The sequence below is a fragment of the Castor canadensis genome, chromosome 3 (assembly GCF_047511655.1).
Source record: "Castor canadensis chromosome 3, mCasCan1.hap1v2, whole genome shotgun sequence".
In the NCBI taxonomy this organism is placed as follows: domain Eukaryota; kingdom Metazoa; phylum Chordata; class Mammalia; order Rodentia; family Castoridae; genus Castor; species Castor canadensis.
Genome location: NC_133388.1, coordinates 114,645,365 through 114,671,537, shown reverse-complemented (window position 1 = coordinate 114,671,537; position 26,173 = coordinate 114,645,365). Strand labels below are relative to the sequence as shown.

The 26,173-nt window shown below is 34.0% G+C and overlaps 1 protein-coding gene across 6 annotated transcripts in view; it reads right to left on the bottom strand.

Moving 5' to 3' along the window:
* Positions 1 to 26,173, bottom strand: part of Sntg1 (syntrophin gamma 1) — an 825,003-nt gene that overhangs the window by 591,522 nt on the left and 207,308 nt on the right. For 4 of the 6 annotated variants that reach the window (XM_074068516.1, XM_074068515.1, XM_074068519.1 and 1 more), the window contains exon 2: positions 11,799 to 11,872. The exons of 1 other annotated variant lie outside the window; for it this stretch is intronic. The gene's annotated coding sequence lies outside the window, so the exon portion shown is untranslated. Of the gene's footprint in view, positions 1 to 11,774; positions 11,873 to 26,173 lie in introns of all 6 variants that reach the window. One more of the 6 variants, XM_074068513.1, reaches the window with a different exon arrangement.

The window sequence follows — 26,173 nt, the reverse complement described above, 5'->3', positions numbered from 1 at the left end:
TAATTTAAAATCTGCAGGAACCTTGTAGATAACAAGTGTTTATCCAGTGTAACTGTGAAAGGCAACTGTGAGCTATAAGAAGTATCTTTTCAAACACCAATTTAACATGCAATTTTTCTTTTGAGGAATGTGAATTATTTTACTAAATTACATTTCTCTTTCTTAAAATATCTTGAGAAAAATTTGGAAGATAAATACTTTTGCTCAATGTATTACAAATGGAAATTCAGTATGTTTTCATCATTTAGAGAAATGTAGACATTTGTTTTCAGTCAAGGTACGTGCATTGGATCTGTAATGTAAATCATGGATCAAGCCAAAAACCCCTCAAATTCCAAGAGTTCTGGATTCTTACATTACATTTTGTTTACAGGAGAATAGAAACATGGAACTTGAAAAAAAATTCCTTGGTAACAAAGGTTTGTAGAGGCAGAGAAAGGACCCCAACTCCTGACCTCAGTCCAGTACTCTTATTCTCCAGTGTTTCAATCTCATAACTGGCCTGGTGGAGAGACAAATGTATGCAAATGCTTATAAAATTCATTAAACAAACAACCAAAAGTGCATGAAATTTCATTTGAAAACAAGTCCTGCCCATTTATAGGTGTGTGTTCTTTCTCCTAATGATGGTCTAAACTCCTGGAACACTTTTTAATGATCATCTTCTCATTCTTCAAATCCTAACTGTTCTATCATATGTAAGGATCCATAAATTGTATTTATTACATGGCAATCATTAATATACGTTTTTTAAAACATTAATCTCCTAGATTCCAGATTCACATCACAGAAACTTGGAATTCTATGAGATAGCTCAGAAAGAGAATTTCAAGCCCCTCATAAGTCTAACAACGATGAGATTGGGATAATTGTCAATGTAGCCAAAAGGCTGTTTTATGTTTTGGTCAAGAAAGTTCTATAATCATATTTAATGACTGAACAGAGAGAACTCAAATGCCTTCAAAAAGGTTTTAAAATAATGTAATCACTGTGATGCTTATGGAAAATAAATTAATTTTCCAATAACAGAAGAAGAATCTGAACTATAGAGAAAGTCTCTTAAGTAAAACAGAAGCTTTAGTAGTTATTTTTTTCATGTTAGGCATGAAGCGCTATTTTAGAACAATTGACAAACATTGCATTTGTAGTACACTGTACCCGTTTGTAGGTATTTGAGACATAATACAGATATGGACTTGTTAGTGTGAATAGACAGATAGTATGCAATCAAAGAAAAGTTGATTAAACTTCTATTTTTTCTGCCAGAGGTAAATATGTGTCCACATAGGCTTCAATCCTTGAGCAAAGTGTAATCAGAATGTAACAATGGAGTAGGGACAACTTCTGATTTTACGCATGAAATAACAGAGGACCATAGAAATAAGTAAAATACTCAAATTCATAAAGCAGATGAGAATTTGGACCAGAGACCCTGCACTCTAGAAAAGTAGAATCTGATATGACCAACTGATTTGTTCTTTTCACAAAGAAAACAAAGCCCAAAAATACAAACAGGAAAACCCTTTGGGTCTATAGCTCTTTTCTGCAACATACACATTGGGCATCAGAAAGCCGGAGAAGCCTGAGTGTGATGCTCCATGTCCAGGCCTTGGACTGGCTGGCTGGATCGACATGGTTCAGGCCACACTTGGCCTTTTCTGTGGACTTTCTGACTCTATGCAATCCAGTAAACAATAAAGAGTGAAAACAATATGGTGAAATTTGGAAATCTTCCCTTTTATCATCCTGTCATGATAGACTGATGCACTGAGAGTATAAACATTGAAAGGCAATTCATATCCCACTGGTCTCATTTCAAGAATAGGTTCCCCTTCATAATTCTGCATCAAAGGATGTGCTGCTAACACAATTTACAGCTAATTAACCAAAGAGAGCAAGGTAGGTGGTTTGCTAACTACTTCAAATGATGCTCTCATGAGTGATTGGAAGAATACTGATTCCTCTGGCATATTCCAACAACCTATCCCAAGAACCCAATGTTTCAAATTGTTTGTCAAGCATTATTTGCCTTTTGTCCTGGAACGTTACTCTTTATGAACCAAAATGAGAATAAAAACTACATTTAAAATAAAATCTTATTTTTCTTGCTATAGCAAATGACTACATATAATGAATGTAGCTTGAAAGTCAGAGAGATTCTTTTTGTCCCCATAAAATTATACCCTAATAAATAAAGAAATACAAACTAAAAACCCTTAACCTGATATTTTTGAGAAAAAGTCCCATAAGCCTATGAACTTTTTAAAATTAAGTATGGAAAAATAGATGAAAGTAAAAATATTCTTAAATAGCAAAATGTAAAGAGGAGACCAGAGAAAGAGAAAATAGCAAAGTGCTTATCTAGAAAATCCTCTAACCCAGCCTTGCTTTTTGGCGATGAAAGGCAAGCTGTTTGTGGTATAATTGCCTCATTCTATTTCAGCCCAATTTCCTCTTAGTATCGTGTCATTCCAACTCTTCCCTTCATGTGCTCTAGCCACTTTCTTTCATCTATAGAAAAAGTGAACAGGTGGCTGCTCTTTCCCTTGGAGTCAGTTATACCTGCTGCCCCAAATGACCAAGCAGGTCACTTTTGTGCTGTGCATAGAGTCCTGCTGTGTTTATCCGCAGGAAGTTGTAAAATGGCTTACAAAGCTACTGCAAGAGTGTGCAAGAAGCTTTATTGAAACAATTTACCTCTGAAAGTTGATGGCAAATGTTTTAAGCAAAAGAAGTACTTTCTGTCACTATACCTTTCTTAGGTTTCAAATGAAGTAGAACACTCAGCTGATTACAATATGCCAATTAGTTTTAGCTAATTCTTTTTATCCCCAAAGATAAATAATTTAAATTTATTGATGCAATGCCTTTCAAATTGATTTCAAAGAGCCATGTCTTACTAATGCTATCAATACCATCAGTTTCAGCAGACTTAAACTATTAAATAAAAATAAAGTTGAGTGGCTCAAGTGGTAGGATGCCTGCCTAGCAGGAGTAAGGCCCTGAGTTCAAGCCCCAGCACCACCAAAATAACAACGATAATAATAATAATAATAAAAGTTAAATTGTAATCCTGAGAATGGAAAATAAGGAATATATATTTTATTGCCTATTTCTCTAACTGATCTCCTCAATCAAGGGAGTAAATAATTACAAAGCATGGTTAACAGCCAATTTTTATACTTTATGTCATTTTATTCAATGGAATATAAAATTGTTCCAGGAAGAATTAGAAGTAGCAAGCTGGCTTTTCTCCATGAAGATCCAATTACAGCCAATTAGACTGTTAGTATCTTAAAAACAGTGAATTATACAACATACCTTGAATCCCAGCAGTTACTAGGGTATGTAGTAATTATTCAGTAATAATTCAGTAATTAAATGGAACAATGAGTGATGCAAGCTACCAAATAACTGATAAGGGAAATCTCAAATAGAATATGAGGATAACCATAAACCTAAGCAAATGTTTTCCTGTTGCTGAAAAAAATAAGCTGCACTGAAAAGTACGAGTAAATTAACTTAGATTTGAATTTAGAATTAAAAGAACCTTACTTAGATCTGCTGCAGGAATCAATTTATAATCATATCTCTTTTTTATTTTATACATTTTTAGCAAAACACTATTTCAGCAGTTAAAATATCCAATATACATACTTGGTATTTTTTTAATGTTTTTGGAATAGATAAATGTTGTTCTGTGCTGCCTAGATACAAAAAGAATCAGCATGGGCACCCTGGCATGGCCGCACATTGTCTCTGACTTCCTGGAGCATGAATATTGGTAACTTCCTTTCTACACATGGCAGCAACCTCTTACCCCCAGAAATCAGAAACAAAAGCAGTGGCCAACCACAGTGTAGTCAACTTCTAACTTGCTTTGTGATATAAAGAATTAATTGCATCTCTGTCTAGTGGTTCTCCCAGTGTGGTTCCTTCATCAGTAGCTACTAGGAACCTACTAGAACTGAAAGTCCTTGAGCTCCATCCCACAACTGCTGAATCAGAAGCTTTGAGCTTGAACCCTAGAATTGTGAGCTTCAACCAGACCTGCTGATTAAGAATTTGAAGGAAAAGGGTTGGGATTTAGTGTCAAGGAGGTCTGGGGAAAGAGGCATGTGGGTAGAATGGGTATGGGTTGTAAATATACTTGAATCCTATGTGAACGATGACCAACAACTGACTTCAGCAGGTAAATATTTTAATAATGAGGATAGGATGGCCTGTTCTGTTGACGTCGGTGAATATCTTTCCCAAGTCATTGCTGTCATATCCTATGGGCTTGTGACAAAGTGGCTAAAATGGCAGTGATAAAGGCTGGATATGGTTTGAAAAACATGAAGTCCCACTCACTTAGGTGATTAGCCTTCAGACACCACTTACATGGCACCATTTTCTGGGACGATCAGCTGCCTGGTTGACTACATTGTACACCTTCAATTACAGAGGAGGGAGTATTTTCTATTTAATAGAATAGATGCTTATTTACTATAAAATACTGATTTCCTTTCCTTGATTACAGTGCTTTTGTCACAATGACTATCTAGGAACTGATAAAATGTCCTCTCAAACATCATATATCATTGTATATAGCATTGTATCTAACCATGGAGCTGACTTCATAGCAAGAGAAGTATAACAACAAGTCCATGCTCATGAATGTTCTGGAACAATTGCATCCTGGACTGTACAACTTGATATTTTCTATTTTAAAAACTATGTTGGCTACAAAATGGGCCCAACACTATCTACTTAACAAAACTACTGTTAAAATTAAATAAAAGTTTTAAGCATAACATTTTCCAGTTATTTATGAACATTAAAGTCAAAAAAGATTTGGTTTTGTAAGTCTATTTACTAATATTATTTTCTTATTATTTAATAAGCATTCCATTAAGCCACTTATATATAATATCCATTTACTCTTTCTATAAAATTATTTAGCTCATGGGACCTAAGACTCAAAGAGTATAGGAATCTATCAATTGGATAGAACTCAATGGCATGCATAAAGCCCTGGGTTTGATCCCTATCACTGCAATGCAAAAACAAATTGTCAAAAGTGTTTCAACTAGTGAATTGCAGTGCAATTTGACTTGAACAGTAGATCTTTAGAGCCAGGACTTTTAACACGTATATAGTTTGTAAGCATACTATAGAACTTTATTATCTTATAAAAGCACTTGTCAATCTCAAAGAAATCAATGTCACAAATCACCTTAAATAAGAAAAATCTCAAAAATCTTTGCTTTTCTAAAAATGAGCAGTTGAGATTTTTTAAATATTTGAAAAATTGAGAAATTTAGTGGAAATAAATATTTGTAATTTTAAAAGTCAACAAATGCAAATACACACAATAAGGCATTTATATTTGAATGGGGAGCATTTAAAAGTGTTCTGCTCAGAAGATACATGATTTATTACATTTTTACACCTGGAGCTAACATGTGCATTACTAAAACAGTGTGATTGACAGCAAATGAGCAAGGTGTAACAAAGAAAGCATTAAATTGGGAATGAAGAAATGGAAACATATTAGATGCCCACTGAGGACCTTGTTATGAATGGTTGCAGTGCAATTGTGGATGAAAATCCAGCTGAAGCAGTTTGAAAAGTGAAGGAAAAAAATGAGAAAATTTGGAAACATGGAGTACTTACAAGTATGTTAAGAAATTTAAGGACTGTGGAATGGCTAAAATGGTAGAGTGCCTACCAAGCAAGTCCTTAGTTCAAACCCTAGTACCACAACACAAACCAACCATTAAGCAAACAAGTTTGGTATTATAGAAAGTAGAAATTTTAGGCTGAGTCTTGTGTGGTAAGTAGAGTTGAAGTAGTGACTTTATTTTTAATCTGAAGACATAACCGTGTTTGTGTTGTGGTGGAATTTATGATGGAATTAAACAAAGAAGATAAAGACAAATTGGTAATGCTTGAAAAACTGGGTATAATTTCAGGAGTAGATAATCTCTTAAGCTAATGAAAACATGGAATCTAATAAAGAATCCATGAAAATCAAGTCCAAAATCCGAATACAATATATGAGGAGTATAAGGTATCAAGAAAGGATAGGGAATATTGGGCTGATGGAGTGGCTCAACCAGTAAGAGCACCTATCTAACAAGTATGAGGCCCTGAGTTCAAACCCTAGTGCCACCAAAACAATACACAAAACCAAAAGAGAATAGGGAATATGAAGCTAGGTGTATGGTTCATGCCTGTAATCCCAACATTCCACAGACTGAGGAAGAAGGATCACAGGTTTGAGGCCAACCTGGGCTACATAGTAAGTCCCTGTCCTGACATTCCCACACATCATCCCCACAGGAAGAAAAGAGAATAGGAACTATGTAAGGAAGGACACAGTTTCTGAACCAGGTTAAATTAATTAATTAATAATAAGGTTCAAAACAGTCACCACCAACAGTGTTAGCCTGGGCAACATGGTTCAGACAGGCTAGATGAATGACAAAGTTAAATGTGTAGTGTTTCTAGTAGCATAGTAAATTCAAGACTTTCTCCTCAAGATTTCACTGTCTGGTAGGGAAAGCAATTTAAACCTTTAGTGTCTGCCCAATGTGGACTTTCAGGAGAAAGGCTATGTGGGAGGTCCTTCGGTTATTTGGGGTGTGCCTCAGAGGATATTGTGGAGTCCTGGCTCCCTCTTTCTCTATGTTCTTCTTAGCCATGAGGTGAATGGTTTTGTGCTGTTGCACTCCTGCCACAATATGCTGCCTCACAATAAGCCCAGAGCAAAGGTTCTAATCAACCACAGATCTTTAGAAATTAATATAGAGCTGATTAACAGAAAGCAAAAGTAACCTAAAATGGGATTTTTAGGAGTACATAAAAGGCATTATTTAGAAAGGAGGCATCTGAAAATTTTGTCATAAAATGGGGTTCCTTTTGTATTCGTTCAATAAGAATTCTTCCCCTTTCTTTTCGTTTATTTTTATTGGGTAAAATTCATATGGCATAAAATTGACCATTTAAAACATAATTCAGTGATGTTTATTAACTTTAATATTGTAAATACTACCTCTATCTAGTTTTAAGACATTTTCTTATATTTTTGTGGTAAAATCTACTGTTTTAGCAAATTTTCAATGCTTAGACTAATTAATTCTATATAATGGAACTTTGCACCTTTTGACCTATGTCTTCCCCTTCCCTTCTAGCCACCATTCTGCTCTTCATTTCTGTGTATTTCACTTTTACTCAAGTCCACATGCAAATGAGAACATACAATATTTGCCTTGTGTTTCTGTCCTGTTCCACTTAGCCTAATGTGCTCTGGGCTTATCCCTGTCATCTCAAATGTCAGTATGTCCTTTTTTTTTTTAACCAAGACTGGATAATATTCTATTGTCTATATATATCATAATTTTTATCCATCCATCTTTTGTCTATATATACCATTTTATGTCTGTATATACCACAATTATACATATATATATCCATTTTATATATATGTTATATATAATTATACATATATATCCATTATTATATATAATATATTATTATATATATCAATATATTAATAATACAATAATATATAATTATATAACATATATAATTATATATAATATCCATTTTTCGTCTGTATATACCACAATTTTTATCAATCCATTTGATGGATATTGTGTTTCTTGGTTATTATAAATAACACTGTAATAAATGCAGAAGCACAAATATTTCTAGGAGGTAGTAATTTTATTATCTTTAACCATATACCTAGAGGATAAATTGCTTGATCATATATTAATGACCTTTTTAAAATTTTTACAAACTGTTTCTCACATTGACTCTGCTAATTCATATTCTCAGCAGCAGTATGGAGGGCTGTGTTATTTCTAAACTCTTGCTAATACTTGGTATTTCTTGTCCTTTTATTAAAAGGACATCCTCACAGGTATGATAGCTCATTGCTGTTTGATTTGCATTTTCTTGATGAGGAGTGAGTTTCAGCACCTTTTCGCATACCTATTAGTCTTTTTTGTATTCCTTGGAAAACTTTCTATTCAGATCATTTACATATTTTTAAACCAGATTAGTTTTTTTTTATTGAGTTGTTGTGAGAGTTCCATTACATTTTGAGTATTATCACCTTATAAGTTAAGTGGTTTGCCAATCTGTAGGCTTTATTTCCATTTTGTTGATAGAGTCTTTTGCTTTGAAAAGAGTTTAAGTTTGAGATGCCATGTTCACAAATCAGGTGAATTAGTATTGTTAAACACTACTCACAGCAATACGCAAATTCAATTCAATGTCCACCACATGGAATTTTTCACAGAAATAGAAATAAATTCTCAAACTCATATGGAGCCATAAAATACCCAAAGCAGTCTTGAGAAAGAAAGACCAAGTCAAAGGCATCATATTTCCTCATTTCAAGTAATATTAGAAAGCCACGGTACTCAAAACAATATTGTACTGGTACAAAAATAGACAAATAGACCAATGTTACAGGATACAGTGCCAAGATATAAACCCAAGCATGTATGGGCAAATAGTTTTTGACAAGTCACCAAGAAGATATTAAATGGTAGTGGGAGAACTTGATATTCATATTCAACAGAATGAAACTGGACCTTTGTTTTGTAACATATGCCCAAATCAATTACAAATAGATTAATGACCCAAATATGACTCTTGAACCAATATAATTCCTAGAAGAAAGCATAAGAGGATGATGCCTGATGTATGCATGATAGTAAATCCTGGGGTCACAAAGAGAAATTGTAGTTTCTTCCCTTAAACTTTCATGGAAAATAAGTAAGCAATGAAAACACCAGTCAACATCTTTGATTCAATTTCCTGGGGATGACATTGCCGTTAGCACTCTGGCCAGAAGCTACATACACATGCCTTCCCTATAAAAAGCTTATTGGGTATGCAAGGAAGATGGGCAGTGGGTCACAATGGATAAAAAAGTTTCTGGGCTTTGACGATGGTACTGACTTCATGGATAAACTTGGTTGTATTTGAACATTGTGTCATTTTATTCATAATGAAGAGTCAACAAAACTAGAAAAAGGCATTTTACCAGGAAGACAGTGACTCTATAAAATCATAAATATACCTAACCAGACTGAGTATTTCAAGAATAATTCTAGTGGCAAATTGGCCAAGAGAAAGTGCATCCTGTGGTCAGCTTTGGTCAAACATGGAGGAAACTGGGCTTGTAAAGACCAAATACAGTAGAGGGCAGAAGTTTCCACTGTCCCCATTACACAGAAAAGCAGCAATGGTGTAAAATATGCTCATTAAAATACTATGTACTTATAAAAAACTTATTTTGACAGCAAGAAAATGCTCACAGTGTCTGACATCTCCACCAGCTAAGTAAGGAGGACAGTGAGCACAAGACAGTGACCACAAGGCAGTGAGCACAAGCATGAGTAAAATATGGGAAGACAAAAATACATACTTTTAAGAAGATAGAAAAATGTTTAAAATGCATAGAAAGTTATTTCCAATATAACAAAATGTTAACTACCTTTTGCAATTGTCAGAAGAAGGTGCCTTGAGAATGGGAACAGCCACTCTCAATTGAATTTTCTTTGCTCCCCCTAGAGCTGCCTTCCTTCCTTTCTTCACATCTACTGTTGTCCCCTATTACTTGTGGAGAATACATTCCAATGTACCAAATGGATACTTGAACCTATGGACGGTACCATTCCTACATATACTTAAGGTAAATTTGAATTTATAATTTAAGTATAGTAAGAAATGAACAATAAATAATAAAATGGAACAATTATAGCAATGCACTGCAATAAATCAGCATAACTACTCTTGTGATTTCAAGTCACATATAAGTAAAATAAGGGCTACTTGAAGGTAAGTACTGTAATACCTTAACAGTAAATCTGATCACCAAGATAGCTACCAACTGACTAACAGGTAGGTCATGTCTAACGTGTGGAAACTCTGAACAAAACATGTTGTATGTTCCACATGGGACCAAGTAGGATGGTACAAGATCTCATTAAACTGCACAAAATTCTATGGCTTTAAAACTGATGAATTGTTTACTTCTGGAAATTCCCATAATCATATTTTAAACTGGAATTGACTGCAGGTAACTAAAATAATGGAAAATGAAAACAAAGAACTTGAAAACACAGAAAAGGACAACTATACTCTTTAATCAGAATTGACAGTTTATGACACTCTGAGACCATATAGAGCAGGAGTTCCACAAGAGTGAGGTGAAAAAAATAAGGCAATGCCTGGCACCGAAAAATTTTTGTCACAACTAGCACAACAAAATTTTGGAAACTCCATTTCTGTCAATTTCTCCCTGTTTCCTTTAGTTAATTCATTGACATGAGCTTCCAAATGAATGTCTGAGAAACCAAGCAATCACAGAGACCAAGGAAATAATAAAACCCATGTACTCTGGAGGATTGGGGATCTGGGAAATGGGTTCAAAGGTGAGAAAATGCAGAGAGGACACCTACTCCTGTTTCAACAAAAACGTTCTTTTCTTCTCTCTTTTATCTATTAGGCTTCTTAATGAGATTTTATTTGAAGAAAAGGCCAAACTATGAAGAAAGGTCTAGCTATGCAAAATGATTTGAAAACCTGGGTAAAATCCAGTAATTACATACAATAAAAAGAATTCTTTTTTGCTTCATAGGAAAAAAAGCTTTAGAAATTACAGTGCTCAATTTAAGGACAAAGATCAAATTTGACTTAAGGATTAACTCTGAGTGGTAAAAAGAAGAATTTTACCTATTACCCCACCATTACTGTCTGCATTCTACCATGAGAAATACAGCACAGTATAGTTTCCATGCCTAACAGGATACTCAGTACTCAGAATCATCCTCAGGCCTGACTGCTTATAACTCAAGAGCTTCCAGGCTCGGCCATGGCCTTAGGGAACTCATTTGAGGTCTCCGTTAATAGGCTGTTTGCATGGATGTACGCATTTGGTTAACAGATTCTGTGGCTTTCATGCACATGGATTTGTATTCAAGAATTCTTTTCATATTACATTGAAATATGATTTGCTATATCATTATATTCAAAGTAGAATTTCTAAAGTAGAACATTCCTTGAAACCTAACAGACAACAATGAGTTTTCTAATTTTCACTAAAGTCACACTCTAAGATTCTACACTGTTGCCAGAACACAAGAATTCAGAAACACTATTGTGACAATTTGTTAGGAAAATAGATCCAGTGACTTCCCATCCCAGTTTTGGAAGTTAGGTTATTCCTTTTCTAACAAGTAGGATGTGATTCCTTCCCAAAGGGACAGAAGATTAGGGATGACATGGAACTTCCACCTGCTTCCACTGTGTTGACTCACAAACCAAGGAAACAGAATGTGTGTGAAGCATGTCAGGAAACATTCTTCCAAGCCCTCCCTTCTAGCATTGTCTGTTTCACCTTGGCTCACTCCTATGTCTGATTCCAGCTCTCAACTGAAGGAAGTGTCTGACCTCATACCTAATTAGATAGAATTTTAAGAAATGAATTGCTATTTCTCTTTCTTCTGAATGGTACTTGTTAAGTGAATAAAATACCAATATAATTGTTTAAGTGCATCTTGTGGGAAGGTCCATCTAAGTACAAATAAAGAATAAAAGTTGGGATATATTCAAAGTGTTCTTAATCATTCCCATACCAGGAGATTAAAAGCGAAAAAAGCCAGTTTTCCAAAACATTAAAAGAGTCTTCACAAAGATTAATGTAACAGAAAGCAACAGTCTTATAAAAATGTAAAGAAGTGTTTTTTTTCATTAATGGACTATGATACCTGATTGCCAAGTAATTGTCTTACTTGAATTTAGGTATGGTGATATTTTCTTTTGCTGCAGTCACTTCTCTGGCAATCTCAACATCCTGGAGAATAATCTAGAGACAAATGAAAAAGTAAAAAAAAAAACAAATAAAAGAAATCCAATGAGAATCCAAATAGAAGCAATAAAACTCAAGCACTAAAAGTGGTGGCTTCACCCACACAGCAGACATGCAAGTCAAGTACACTTAAATCATACCAAGCCACCATGTTCCTTGTCAATTTCTAGGATTAGCTTAAAACCTTGTGAATCATCAAGAACAGAAATCAGATAATATTTGCCAAGTGGTTAACGCTATAAGATTAAGAACTATAGAACACAGTTTGGGGGAATTTATTTTAAGAGAAATACAAGAGAATATTTGGTAATCTGTCCCAAATTTCCTTTGCCAGCAGTTGGCTTTCATATCCAAACTGCCAATCCTAAGGCCTTTTAATGAGCATCCGAGTTGAAGTTAGTGATAATATTTAAAAGCTTTCATTTTGAGGAATGACCTATTGATTTGATGCCAGGAAGTGATGACTTCTTTATGAGTCTTAGCTATTAACTCAGTTTTGTGGTGGGAGAGGGGTTTGACCCCTTAAGACATAATGCAATTCAAGGACTGAACAGCAGTCATTCTTGAGGAGACAATGACATTTCTGCCTTTGCCACTTATGTTTTAATGATATCATTTATGTTGCTTGTCCAATCCTGAACTTTATTATAGTGTTAAAATACTCTAATGCCTTATAAAATGATGGCTAGTTGAGATATTTGTATTTAATGGAGTGGTGGTTAGTGGAAGTTTCAAGGGTGTGAGGCTCGCTGCCTAAGAGTTATTTTTTACCAGAAATACAGAAGTACCAGAAAATACCAGACTCAGGAGTTAAAATCTGATTCTGTTTCTCATCAGATTCATGCAGAGCCCTATTGCAATACATTTTTTAAAAACTCCCTAGAGAAATCTGAATCATAGCCAAGTTAGGAATCCTAAAGTGAAATAAAAGCTTCTAAATAGAGGTAGGAAGATTTCCTAGATGTCCCCCAATATTCCCACCTCTTGGAGCAGTCCTTATTGTGGCCTAAGCTTGTGACATTGAGGTTCCATTAGGTGACAAAGTTGAAGGGATTTTGATGATGTGATTCCTCAGTTCAATTAATCTTGAGATGACCAATTTGAAGAAGGTCATTCTGTGACCAAACATGATCAGGTGGGAGCTCTTACAAAGGTTCTGAGAATGAGACTAGGGAAGATTCTCCTGTAGACTTGGAAGACATAAGCAGCTGTGTTGGGCAAGGGAAGACCATGGGCTCAAGTCTTTTAAGAGGTGGCTTCTAGGAGCAACCCTTGTTGGCACACAAATACATGGGATATTAATCCTACAAACATGAAAAACTGGGTTCTGCTGGCAAATTAAATAAGCTTGGGAAAAGATCCCAAAGCTCCAGATGAGAACATAGCCTATGACTATAGCCTTGAGAGACCCTAAACAAAGAATCCATTTGTGCCTAGTCCTCTGACCCTAGGGAACTGTGAGGTAACAAAAGAGTGCACTTCAGCCACTAAGGTTATAACCATTTCCTATGTTGCAATCAATACACGAGGCATCTTATTTCTCCCTCTCTCTCCTCATCTTAGCAGCTTCCTCTATGAAAGCATATACCATGCATAGGATTTATGGAGGTCTTTCAATTCAAAATTGAAAAATTCAGAATTGCTTGTTGTGTCAAAATAATATTAATTGAAATGCAATTATCATATCTTTAAATGTAAGGTTATTGTGATGGTTGGATTTTTAGTTATATTTACTTGAAATAATAATTTCAGCCTATTTCCATTTCTTCATTATTTATTTTTCTATACATGTATTCAATAGATTCTACTTCTGAAATAATAAATACACATTAAACCTCTCTGATAAAAACTGTGTCTGTGTTCCACATGAGCAATGTTGAGATGTAAAATAGGAATACTTCCTACAGGAAAACATACTGTCCTCACTGGAGCCAGTTCAAGATATGTCTTTTAATGTATATATCCATACTATCTGTGTGTCATGAAATGTTTTTTCATGAAATAAATTATTTAATGGAAAACTTGAACACAATCACTAGGAAAATAACTTCAAATACAATTGGAAAACATGGAAAAGTTAAAAAAAATGAAAATGAAATTTAATCTAGTTTGGAATAAAACTCATGTTTTAAAAATCTAAGAGAATAACTTTGCCTGGCATATTATTTAATGGGATGAACTTTTATCATAATACTACTTTGGGGTTGAACATGGGCTTTCATCATGGACTTGCAAGACAAAAATCTACATTATTCTATGGGAGAATAAATTTTAATGTTTTCAAAATCCTTTTATCCAATTTTATGAACAGTAAGAGTTTCACAATTCAGATTCATTTTTGAATAGAGTGTTTGCATTGTTTGAAAAATGCTATCAGCTTCAACATTACAAAAGGAAGTAGAAACAAGCTCTTAAACAATCATGTGACCCACTGAAGCTTTCTTCTCCCCCAAACCCACTTCAGCACTCTGTTATAGGTAACAAAAATACTGTTTCCTCCAAAGTAAATGCCAGAGTCTTTTTGTTACAAACTAAAGTGACTTGGAACTGACTTGCAACTTCAAATTAAATTTCTCATCAATAGCTATATACATGCATAGTTCAATGTGTCATCAGCAGTGTCAGGATTTGTAAGCCACAGGGAAGCTATGTAATGGACATTCCCTCCAGCAGAATGAGTGCAGGAATATTATTCATGTGTCTTTGAAAGAATGCATCTTCAAGAATACAAAAAGTTCATTTTATAAGATTTACAGAATAAATAATAAGTTGTTCAATGATACACTGTTGATTTATATTTCAGAATGCAATTGGTAACATTATGGTGGTAAGACAATGAGCTGTTTTGTCAGACTTGGATCAGGATTATTTGCAGATAGGGAAAAATCATGTCTTTCAAAACCACTAAAGAATAAGGTCAGTTGTGATTCTATTGTCTTCCCTGTATCCAGACCCACTGCAATGAAACTTAGCAGCAACTTTCAAGACTACCCAGCTCCATGTCACTTAGGTTTATGCAGGGCTTAATAGATACATGCAGTAGCAGTGAAGGTTTATCAACACCATAGCTGGGGCTCAAAAAGCTTTGTATATTTCCACCATCTCTCAGAACCTTCCCAATGTTAGTATGGACAAGCCTAGGTCAGGCCACTGGATAATGAAAGCTAACATGAGGGAAAGGTCAGTTGTCCCATTTGGGCCCAAGCATGGGGGTGTCCAGTTACGATATCAAAGATGCTTATCTGACCAACATCTCACTGCTGAACCAGGCAAAAGGGAAGACAGGATTTCTCAACTCATTGACGACTCATGAGCAATAAGAACTAATTAACATTTAAAGTCACTGAAATTTGGCATGGGTTTTGTTATGCAGCAAACACTAAGTGATACAACTAAAGAAGTGGAGTAAATTTGCATGCAATGGCATTTTAAGAGACAAATTCTTAATTTCATACTTATCTAAGTCATTCTTAAGTAATGACAGTATATGTACACATATGTGTGTGTATATATATATGTATATATGTGTATATATCCCCTCATTATACTCAGAGAACATTGTAGATGTGTACAGAGGTGTTAGGCTATGAAGCACAAGACGTTTTTCTGTCTCATGCTTGTATGTCATGACAAAATGAACTTGTATTCAATAACTGAAAAAGTTGAAAGTCAATACCCTTCACTATATCACATAAATTCAGATCTTCATAATCTTTAGGAATGAAAGAGAAGTAAAAATCTTCTCAGGGTAAGAAAAAGTGACAAAAAAAACTATGGGAAACTTCAGGAAAATTAGGATGCAATGAGGTTGCAATGCTATTTACTATCAATCTGAAAAAAATATTTAAGTATTTTTCAACGAACAGGGGCATGCCTAAATGATGAAAACTAAAAATGTGGATGAAAGAATTTAGTGGGGCACAAGTGGGAGGACTGTGGTTCAAGGACAGCCTAGGCAAAAAATCATCTCAACAAACGGCTGGATACAGTGCCAGTTCCTGTCATCCCAGCTATGGCAGGGGAAAGACTCCATGTCCTGCCACCCCAGCTACGGCAGGAAAAAAAAAAAAAGACTCCAGGCTCCAGGTCCAGGCTGGCCAGGGCAAAAAGCAAGACCCTATCTCCAAACTATTGAGAGGGAAAAAGGGGTGGATAGGTGACTCGAGTGGTGAAGTACCTGCCTAGCAAGCATGAAGCCCTGAGTTCAAACCCCACTAGCACGCACACACACACACACACACATACACACACACACACATACACATATACATACAACATAAATAAGTGGAGGACATTCTTTTTTCATGAATTGGTAAAATCAACATAGTAAAAATAACAATTCTCTCCAAATGAATCTATCAGTCTAATGAAATGCCTATCAAACTTTTGACAAGATATTTTGCTCTAGCCATAGATAACCTTACCTAAAACTTATTTGGGAAGAAAAGGCCCTAAGATGACCAAAATATTTTTTATAAAGACTAGGAAGGAAAGAATCACTCCATTTTATTATTTACTATATAGCTGCAGAAATCAAGATGGTGTACTAGTGATAGAGAAGTAAAAACATAGGTAAAAGAAATAGAAAAAAGAACCTTGTAGAAATACATGTCAATTTTGGAAAAGGAACTTAGGTAATTCAAGGGAGAAAGGATAGCCTTTTCTAAAGACTTAGCTAAAAATTGGATATCCATGCATTAACATCTAGCAAAATAGTTATTAGAATTGACACCAAAAACATGGTCTACAAAATTGAAACCTGAGAAATTTACTCTCATCAAAATAAAGGACTTTTACTCTGTCAAAGACCTTATTAAAAGAATGAAAAAACAAAATACACAGTGTGAGAATATATCTGTCTGCACAAATCCTAAAATGAAATTGTATCTGTCATATATAAATATTCTCAAAACTCAATATTTTAAGGAAAAAACCTAATAATTCATTTAGAAAATGAGCCATAAGACACAAATAGACATTTTTTGAAGAGGACATTCATATGACAAATAAGACAATGAAAAACTTTTCAGTTTCATTAGCTATTGCAGTACTGTATATTAAAACCACAATGAGATGTTACTGTCTACCTGTGAGAATGGCTGTGAAGGGTGTCAAAGAAATACTGCTGAGTATTTAGAGAAACTGGATGCTCATATATTGCTGAGATTTAAAATGAAACAACCACGCTGTTGTTTCAATAAGTTGGCAGTTTCTTTTAAAACTAAAAACAGACTTTCAGTAAGTTCTTGCAGTTGCACTCCTGGGCTTTTATCCCACAGAAATTAAAACTTATTTTCACTCAGAAATGTGTGCAAGAATGTTGATTGCCACTATACATTTGATAGCAGAAATGGCAAACAACCAAAATATCCTTCAATTGGTGAGTGGTTAAGCAAATTTTGATATACAGATACCATGGAATAATACCCAGATGTAAAAGGAAGCAGCCATGCAGAAACCATGGAGGAACCTCAACAACCATGCTAAGTGTAAAGTTACAATCTCAAGGTCCACACACAGTATAATTTTATTTATGTAACATTCATAAAGAAGCACAATTGCAGAGAACAGATTAGTGATTGTCAGGGGATAGGGATGAAGTGAAGGGATCAGTATAGACAAAATAGATAGAAAAACGGAGTCGTGGTGACAGCATAATTAAATAACTTAGTTATGTTGGAAGCTTCAGAAAGGTACACATGTGACAAAATGATACATACATACACAAACAATTACAAAATAAGGGGTTTCATCATGAAATTTTCATAAATGTATATAAGGTATTTACACTCACCCCCATTGCCCCTTTTTGTTTCCCTTTCCCCTCTTGCTGGTCCCCCTTATTTCCCCATTTTACTTTCATGCCTTTTTTAAATCTAGATTTTTTTTCATATGAGAGTAAATATGTGATAGTTGTCTTCTGACTTTGAATTGTTTTGCTTAATGCATTAATTTCTAGTCCCATCCATTTTCCTGGAGATGACATCATTTTGTTCCTCTTTATGGTGAAATAAAACTCCATTATGCTTATATACCACATTTTCTTTATCTACTCATCTGTTGGAAGGCATCTGGTCTGATTCTACAACCTGGTAATGGTGAATAAATGCTGCATTAAACATGAATATCTCCATGCAGCTACCTCCTTTGTATTCTGAATTTGATTATTTTGGATATATATCCAGGTTAGGTAGAGCAGGATCATATGGAAGCTCTTTTAGTGTTGTGAGGAACTTCCACAGTGGTTGCACTAGTTTACAGTCCCACCAACAGTATATATGAATTCCTTTTTCCCCTGCATCCTCACCAGCATTTGTTATCTCTTTTCTTTATAATAACCGTTCTGACTGGGCTAAGATGGAATAGCAATAACACTTTGATTTGCATTTCACTGATGGCTTAGGATGTTGAAATTTTTTTCATGTAATTATTAGCCATTTGTGCCTCTTCAATTCATTTGCCTATTTATTGATTGGATTATTTGTTCTTTTGATGATCAATACTTTGAGTTCCTTACATATCCTCGACATTAATCCCTTGTCTGATGAATAGTTGCAAATCTTCCCCCCCATTCTGTAATTATCTCTTTGCTCTGGTAATTATTTCTTTTGCTGTACAGAGGCTTTTTAATTTGATTCAATTTCATTTATCAATACTTGCTCTTACTTTCTAAGCTATTCGAGTCCTATTCAGAAAGTCGTTGCCTATGTTTATATCTTGAAGTGTTTTATGCATGTTTTTCTCTAGCAACTTAGTTTCAGTCTTAAAGTCTTTGATCTACTTCTAGTTGAGTTTTTATAGGGTAAGAGAGACAGAGTCTATCTGTAGTCTTCTGGTGTGGATTTCCAGTGTTCCAAAAACTATTTGTTGAAGAGATAGTCTTTTCTCCAGCATATGTTTTAGCACTTTTGTTGAAAAGCTGTATGGGGTTATTTCTGGGCCTTCTAGCCCTTGTGTCTATTTTCTTGCCAAGACTATGGCAGAAACCATGGCTCTGTAGTATGGTTTGAAATCAGGTATTGTGATATTTCTATTATTACACTTATTGTTTGGTTTAGAGTTTTAAAATGTGCCTATGTAACCAAGGACAACCTTGAACTCAAAATCTTCCTGCATCTTCCTTTTAAGTGCTGAGATTACAGAGGTATACCACTATGGCCAGCAGGGATTATTATTTTGCTCAAAACATATTTGGCTTTTTAAGGTCTGTGCTCTTCCATAGGAACTTCAGGACATTTTTCTGTGAAAAATGTCATTGGGAATTTGTTGGGAAGTTGTTGAATCTACAGACCACTTTACATAAAATAACAATTTTTACAATGCTAATACTGCCAATTCATAAACATGGAAGATTTTTTTATCTTCTAAAGTCTTATTCAAATTCTTTCCTCCGTGTTTTATAGTTTTCATTACCGAGGTCTTTCACCTTCTTGGTTAGGTTTATTTGTAGGTTATTATATTTTGAGACTACTGTGAATGTGTTTGTTTTCATGATTTCCTTCTCAGCATGTCCATTACTGGTATGTAGAAAAGCTTTTGTTTTTTTGTAATTTGCTTTTGTAATCTGCTACTTTGCTGAAAGTATTTATCAGATCTAAAATTTTCTGGTGGAGTCTTTGATAGCTTTTATGTATAGAACCATATAATCTGCAAATAGGAATAATATGACTTCTTCCTCTCTTATTTGTATACCTTTTATTCCTTTCTCTAATATTGTTCTGGCTAAGAACACAAGCACCAAATTGAGTATAATTTTAGAGGAAATGCTTTCACATTTCCCCCATTTAATATGATGTTGGCTATAGGTTTGTCATATACAGCTTTTATTATGGTGAGGTATACTCCTTCTAGTCCTAGTTTCTTCAGGGAATTTATTTTAAAGGGATATTAAATTTTGTCAACAGCTTTTTCTGCATCTATTGAGATAATTATATGTTTTCTGTCCTTGCCCTTCTATTTATGTACTGTATTGTGTTTATTGATTTATGTACATATAGAACTGTTTTACACCCCTGAACTAAAATCAACATGAAGATAGTATATGATTTTTTAATGTGTTGTCAAATTTGATTTGCAAATATTTTACTAAGGATTTTTGTGTCAATGTTTATCAGAGAAGTTGTTCTATGCTTTTCTTATTCTGTCTTTATGTGGTTTTGGTATCAGTGAAATACCGGCTTCATAGAATAAGTTTGGTAGCGCTCCCTCTCTTTCTATTTCATGGTATAGTTTGAGCACCTTTAGAGCTAGTTTTTTTGTCAAGGTCTGGTAGAATTCAGCTGTGAATCTGTCCATACTGGGCCGTTTGGGTAGGTTTGTTGTTTTGGTAGGTCATGTGTGTCAATGAATTTCCACATTTCTTCTAGTTTTTCTAATTTAGTGGAATAAAACCTTTTAAAATATGTCCTAATGATCTTCTGAATTTCAGTCATGCTTTATAATATCCTCCCTGTCCTTCTAATTTTGTTAGTTTTGATCATCTCTTTCTTTTGGTTCTCAATCTTAGTTATTTTTTAAAAAAAACAACTCTTTGTTTTGTTGATTCTTTATGTTTTTCTCCTAGTCTCCATTTTATCAATTTCTGCTCTGATCTTTACTATTACTTTCCATCTACTAATTTTGGGTTTGGTTTGTCCTTGTTTTTCTAAGACTTTGAGGCTCATCATTATGTTATTTATTTGAGGTTCCTTTAATTTTTTAATGTAGGCACTCATAGCTACAAACTTCCATCTTAGAATTGATTTTGATGTATTCTAAACATTTCAGTCAATTGTACTTTCATTTTAATTTGATTCTAGGAATTTTTAAATATCTTCTTTAATTTTTTCAATGACACAGTAATCATGCAAAAGTGTATCATTCAGTCTCCATGTGTTTGCATATTTTCTGTAGTCTCTCTTGTTCTTGATTGTTACTTATATTTCATTATGATCTGATAAAATACAAGAAAATACTTCAATTATTTTGTATTTTCAAGATTTTCTTTAAGGCCTAAAATGTAAACTATTTTGGAGAAAGCTCCATGGGCTATGAAAAAGAACAGGTACTCTACAACTGTTGGGTGAAATATTCTGTAGGTATCTGTTAAGTTCATTAGATTTCATGGTAAAGTTTAACTTTGAGGTGTTTTTGCTAGTATTCTGATATAAATATGGAAGGGGAATATTGAAGTAATCTATTAGTATTGTATTTGGATCTATTTGTTCGTTAACCTAAAGTAGTATTTGTTTTATAAAATCAGTTGTTTGGTACGTATATTTACAATTGTCATGTGTTCTTCATGGATTGCCCTTTATTAATATGTAGTGACTATTATCTTCTCCTCTGACTAATTTTGCATTGAAGTCTGCTTTATCTGATATGTTTATAGCTACTTCTGTCTTTTTTCAGATTTCATTTTGTTGGTATGTCATTTTCCATCCTTTCACTTTTAGTCTGTGTGCCTATGTCAGCGATGTGCAGTTTTTGCAGATATCAAACAGTGAGGTCTTTTTTTCAAAAGTGCTGGGGATCAAACCCAAGTCCTTGTGCATGCTCATCAAGCATTCTTACAACTGAGCTACATTCTCAACCTTGGATCATGTTTTTTAATGCTATTTACCTGTCAGTATCTTTAATTACAGAATTAAGACCAAGTATATTATAGTTAAATTGAAAACTATATTCTGATTACTGAAATTTTGTTGGATATTTTTTTCTAGTTGATCCAAGTCCTATTTGTTCTTTTCTATCTTACTTACATTAGTAGTTTGCTGGTTTAATGAGTTGAACATTTTTCATCCTTTCCTAATTTTTGTTTGTTAGTTTTTTCCTCCAATGAAATTTATTCTTTCTTATACTGACTTCCTTCCTCATCTGTGTGTAGGATTACTTTCAATATCTTCTGCAATATTGGCTTAGAGTTCATGATTTACTTTAGGTTGTGCTTACATTAGAAGGTGTTTATTTCCCCATCAATTTTTAAGGATAAATTTTCTGGATATGATAACCGTGGTTGTCAGTTATTTACTCCTAGGGCTTGAAGTATATCATTCCATGCTCTTCTGACTTTCAGGGTTTCTGCTGAGAAGTCTGATGTAATTCTAATATTTTTTCACTTGTTAAGTAAGTTGGTTGTTTTCCCTTTCAGCTTTGACTGTCCTTTCTTTATTCTGTAGTATTGGCCTTTTAACTATAATGTGACACTATGAGGTTCTTTTCTGGTCATGTCCATTTGGGGTTCTAAATATATCTTGTAATTGAATGTCCACATATTCCCTAAATTTGGAAATTTTTCCATGATAACCACATCAAACAGATTTCCTATGCCTTTAGTTTATATCCCAACTCCTCCTATCCCATGGATTCTTAGGATTGGTCTCTTGTTCATGTCCCAGAATTCTAGTTGTCATAATGCTTTCTCTTTTGTTCCTTTATTGCTGTCTGAATATGTCATTAGTCTTTTCTCCAATCTCTGATATTCTTGTTTCTACATAATCTCGTCTATTGATAATAATTTCCACCTCATTTTTCTTTAGTTTATTGAGTTTTTCACTTCCAACATTTCCAAATTTTCTTCAGAGTTTCAAATTAGTGTCTTAATTTTTTAACCATATTGATGACTTTCTCATCCAGGTCAAGTTGATGTCCTTATTTCTTTCATCTGTTTGTTTCAATCTTCTTTGAGGTCATTGATTATTTTAAAAACTAGACTTGGATTATTTGTCCAGCATTTCAGTATCTGGATTCAGTTTTTTAGGAATTGTGGCTTTTAGAGGTGTCATATTGCCTTGTTTTTTCTATATTCTGTGTGTTTCTACATTGTAATTTGCACATCTGTTGGGATAGAAGCATCTTTCAGCTTTTTAAAAAACTTTATGTGTGTCTTTTTATTGGGCAACCTTCTCTTGTGGTCATGATTCCCACTAGTACTCGGAGAGAGAAGGAAGACAGCAATAACAAAATAATTTAAAACAAGCCAGATATTTGTTTGGCAGAATGTCAGTGTTTGTGCATATGGCCTCATCAAGGCTTTACTTCTCTCTTTTTCTGTAGCCCTTGTGGGAGGATCCTCCCCACTCCCTCTTCCATACTGCATTGCTTACAACTCTATGTTAGGGTCCATTGCTTCTTTTATTAATTTACAGTTCAATATTTCTGAATTTCACCTGGTCTTTGTCTACAGTTTCCTTTTGCCCTCCCTGTAGCCACATACCTGATGTTTTGATTCACACTTGTTATGGAGATGAAGGAAGGTACTAGGTTTCTCTGATCTGTTATATTCCTTCTCACAGTTTTAAAAATTGTGATTAAGTTTTCTCTCACAAGTCTAGTCCCATAAAGATTTGCTGAATTTTAGAAAGTTGGGAAATATTTAACATTCTAGAAAATAGGCTAATAAATAACCTTACTTGCATACATTTTATAACATATCTTATAAAAAGATAATTTTTTACATTTTAATAAGGAGGAGAAATAAAGTATAAGAATTAGCCATGTACTTTTAAATTATAAACTTAAAATTTAAATTCCATCATTAAGTATTTATGATAGTTATCTAACAATTTTTGATGTGTTAGATAAAATCATAATTCACATGGAAAATAGTTAATGACTTTCTTAAATTTTTTAAATGAAATAATATTTGGTTGACATATCTATACTGTTACATATGATCATTTGTCAGCAATTTGATTGTGATATTACTGAATGTAATATAAAAGATTTTATATACATGGAATTGAATATATAAGTGACATAAAATTAGTTTAGAGTAAAACTAATTCTTAAAGAATTTCAAAGATACTTTTATTTTTCATAAGTGGAAGATGTTGAATTATAATTTGGCCTCAGATTCAACTAACAATGTCTATTAGTTTTATGAACAAAATATGTGTTGTATGTGGTGATATTTTCAATAAATGCTGATTTTCCAATTCTGAGCTCCCACTAGAATCTGAAAATTAAGACTTTACGTGACTGAAAAAGGAGAATAAAAACAGCATATACGTAAGGGAAATGATTTCCATGTAGATAATATGCAGAACAAGGTGGATAAGTGTTCCTAGCTGCAGATGAAAACCATTTTGTTAGCTTATCATTTCACATTGTAAATAAAGCAATATCAAATCAACTGTACTATATCCAGATTGAAAGTTTTTCCAGGAGATGAGTACAAGTTGAAATTCAATGGTGAACATCAGTGTACAGAATAATGGGGACATTTTGATAAGTCTCCATTTCTTGGTTATTGTTTGAATAAATCACTACCTGCAAATCTGTTTGCTGTATTACCTGCCATTCATAAATTTGCCAAAGCCTGCTTCCTGTCACTTACCAAACTGCCATGTAGAAGTTATTCTTTCAATGCTAACAAAGGCAAATAGCTTGGACTCATCTTTAAGTTAAAATGACTTCAGTTCATTAAATTGAGCAATATAAACCAATTGCCTTCATTTCAGTACCCAATGCCATACTTGTAAAGCTCTTTGAAGCAGAATGTAGCACTGTTCTTTTCTAAATATTATAAACATTGTACATAAAATTCAAGCCATTTTTTTAAAAAATTAGAAAATGTATGTTTTTCTTATGGGAAAAATGGCTTAATTTCTTTGGGTAAGAAAAATCACTATTTTCTTAATATATGACATATATGTGGTAAAATGCAAGCAAATTAAAAAAACTGCACAAAATGAATGACTTATTCTTTGATCATAATATGAGTACTATTCAGAATAATGAACTTTATCTAACCCTGATGTTATATAGCCATTCACTTAATATAGCCAAGAAGCAAAATAAGAAGTACTTGGCAGTATAATTAATAGTTAAGGATTCTAGTTTTGAAAAAGCAAGCAGTACTTAGTAGTATAATTAATGGCTGAGGGTTTTATTTTTTGCAAACAGTTTCTAAGCTAGTGATATAAGAATTGTGTAGTTTGAAGGCTGTTTCTAATTATACAGTGATCACGTTTTACTGCCTCAAAGGAAACTAAATGCAGCAGAGAAATAAAATTGATAATGTACAAATAAATAACATTTATATTATGGAATGTAGTATGCACCAAAGAAAATTGGAAACAAATAGCTCCAAGTGAATAAAATGTACTAATTTGTAGTTTGCTTCAAAGTCTATCTATTTTAGCCAAGCACTAAAGTGTTTGGATCATGGTTCAAGACCAGCTCTGCCAAAAGTTACTGGGACCTCATCTCAACCAATAAAAGGGACAATAGCATGCATCTGTCATCCCAATCTAACCAAGGCTGAGGTTAGGAAGATTATAGTTCCAGTCCAGGTGGGATAAAAAATTTTTCAAGGCACTATCTCAACAGAAAAATGCTGGAGTGGTGGACACAGGCATGTCATCCTAGCAATGGCCAATGAAAGATCACAGTCCAAGCCAATGTGGGCAAAAACTAAGATTGTGTCTCCAAAATAATCAGGACAGAAAGAGCTGGAGGCATGGCTCAAGAGGTAGAGCACCTACCTGGCAAATATGAAGCAGTGAGTTCAAACCCCAGTTCAGCCAAAAATCAAGCAAAATAAGACAAAACATAAACCTATCTATGTTCACATGTCTTTTGATTTCATAGATCTACACTATCATTTCAGTGAGGGTGTCTAATAATGATGGCGTTACCCAGACAAGTACCAGTAAATGAGCTCATTGTGTGCTTATCAACTGAGAATTATATGCTTTTTTGATAAATCCAAAGCCTTTTAAAATTTGATATTAGAGCAGAGCACATTCATGTGCAAAGGTTGTGTAAGTATATAACTTGTCATATCAGCCATGAGAAACACCTGAACAGTAGTAGACTGACGTTTTATTCGCCTTAACCATTTCAATCATATAAGTGCAAAAGCAGCCTTTCTGTTCCTGTTCACTTGTGACCACATTTTAAGCCTAGTCAGCAAGCTTATGGTGATATATAGCACCAAAAATAATCTGCATCTTTCTATCAAGTTTTCCCAGATCAATAGGAATATAAAAATAGAAGAGGAAAAGGGAAACAACAAACACAAGAGATAGATCAAACACATAGACTTAAATCTGTCAGTTCAATAACTGTAGCAGTAAGGCAACTGCAGCCTTCATAAAGATATACTCATTATCTTGACAAGGTAGGATCCAATATGAATGACGTTTTGAATCCTTAAGTTTGTCATTTTGCACTTGGGATTTGAAACCACTACCACGATTATCTGCTAATTTATAAATTCATTAAATATCTCTGAAGAGAAGCTTGCAATAGTTAATTTATCTCTAGGAAGTGGCAGTTTTAGCAGTTTTCTAAATTTCAGAAAAAATAGTATTT